We start from the raw sequence: 2,167 nt of genomic DNA, 5'->3' as shown, positions 1-2,167 counted from the left end.
ATGGAAAAACGAATTTCCCACACAAATCCAACCGGCAAGTGTACCAGGTCGCATCAAGTAGTAATAACTCACTTAGAGTGAGGTCGATCCCACAGGGATTGATGGATCAAGCAACTTTAGTGGGTGATTAGTTTAGTCAAGCTAAAATTGAAGTGGAATTGAGTGAAATGTAGCCAACAGAAAGTAAATAGTAAGGAAAATTTAAAGTGCAGAAAGTAAAGTAACTGAAACTTAAAGAACAAAAAAATAAAAGAGCTGAAACTTAAATTGCAAGAAAAGTAAATTGGCAGATTCTTAAATGACAAGAAATGTAAATTGCATCAAATGTAAAGGGGATTGGGTGCAGGAAATTTAAAGGAAAGCAATAAGCAGCACTTAGAATAATTGCAGAATAATTAAATTGCATGAAAAGTAAAAGTGATTGGGTGCTGGGAATTAAAACTTCAACAAGAAAATGTAAAGTGCAATCAAGCAAAGAAGTAAAAGATGAAGTAAGTGCAGCAGATTCAAACAGAAATGAAAAATTGCTTGAAGAACAAGACAGAAAGAAACTTAGCTCAATTGTAAAATCTAAAAGAGAATTTGAAGATCCAAGAAGAGCAATGAACTCAGGAAACAAATCTGGATCTCAATTTTCCTTTTCTCAGTCAGAAAATATATTGCAGAAAAAAATGAGGTTTAAAAATAGCAGAGAAGATTAAAGCCCAATCCTTAGATCAATTGAGAGGAAGAGTGGAAGATGATTCTCAGAATTTGAATCAACGGATCTCTTCAACCTCAATTCAAGATCCAAAACAGAAAAGCTAAAGTTGTAGGAGAAGAAGATTTAAAACAGCAAATGAATTTTGAATTATGTAGTAAAAGAACAAGAGAGAATTCAAGGTGAGAATTGAAACAGAATTCCTTCAATTCTCCAATTCAAGTTAAGATGTAAAAGTGAGCTTTCTACTACTACTACTCCTTAATGGAGCAAGCCTCTCTTAATTCAGCTCTCCCCTCTCTGAAATGAGAGTGATGCCTTTATATAGGCTTTTTATAAAATGAAAATAAAATGAAATTGAAATTAAAAACAAATTCACAAAAATGAAATTCCTAATCTAGCTTCTCTGTGTGCCTTTGAGTCATGTTGAGTGGGCTTTTCTTGCTTTGGATTTGAGGAGAAATGGGTTTGGTTGGCCTTGATTCAGTTTGGAGAGGAATTGAATTTAAATGAAATTTTGGTTGAATTTTGGCCCATGTTGCTCCCAGGAGGCTACTCTGCTCTTGTGGAGAGCAGAGCAGTGAAGCTTTGTGTGGATATCCAATTTGTGTGCCAAGGCTTGGAAGCATCAGGATGCTGCCCTGCCCTTGGGGAGAGCAGGGCAGTGGTGTCATGGTGTGCCTTCTGTCCGTGTCAAGTGCTGCGCTCTTCACTCCCCTTAGGTGCTTGGTTCGAAACCCATAGGTGGCACTTGGAGTTGATTTTTCTTGGATTTTCTTCAAGAAGAGCACGACATTGCCCTGCTCTCCAAGAGGACAGAGTAGAATAATGAGCGCTACTTTGCTTTGGAGTGAGGCTCCAGCTTCGAACCTTGGTGGAAGCACTTTGGTTTATTTTCGCTTATTTTTGGTCCTTAAAGATGCCTTTCACTCATGCCTCAATTATACGCCAAATATGAATTGCTATATATCGTTGGAAAGCTCTGAATGTCAACTTTCCAACGCAACTAGAAGCACATCAATCGGACGTCTGTAGCTCAAGTTATAGCTCTTTGAAGTAGGCATGGTCATGTTGTGAGCGGCCAGATTTTAACTTAGCGAAAATTTGCTCCAACCTCACTTTGTTTCATCATGATTCTGCCCTACCCTTGGCAAGCGCAGGGCAGTGTGCGTGCTGGTTGCTTCCTTCTTTGAATTTGGTCATGGGCCACGCTTTTAAAAGCGTGGCCTAAGGCTCCAAAGTGTGCTCCATCTTCAAAGTATACCCCAAAGCTCTTTTTTTCTCCTTTTTAGCTTATTTTGTGCTTCTTTGCTTCTTTTTCTTCTTATTTCCTACAAGATTTATAAAATTAAAAGATCAAGAAAATATATCATTTAAGCACAAAAGCATTCAATATTTAAGCACAAATCATTAATTTCTTGTATGAAAAAGCATAGAAAAATAGGTATATGATGACTTGTCATCACA

Source organism: Arachis duranensis, chromosome 6 (assembly GCF_000817695.3).
Source record: "Arachis duranensis cultivar V14167 chromosome 6, aradu.V14167.gnm2.J7QH, whole genome shotgun sequence".
Lineage (NCBI taxonomy): Eukaryota > Viridiplantae > Streptophyta > Magnoliopsida > Fabales > Fabaceae > Arachis > Arachis duranensis.
The sequence above is the reverse complement of the archived record's forward strand: the minus strand, read 5'-3'. Positions refer to the sequence as shown.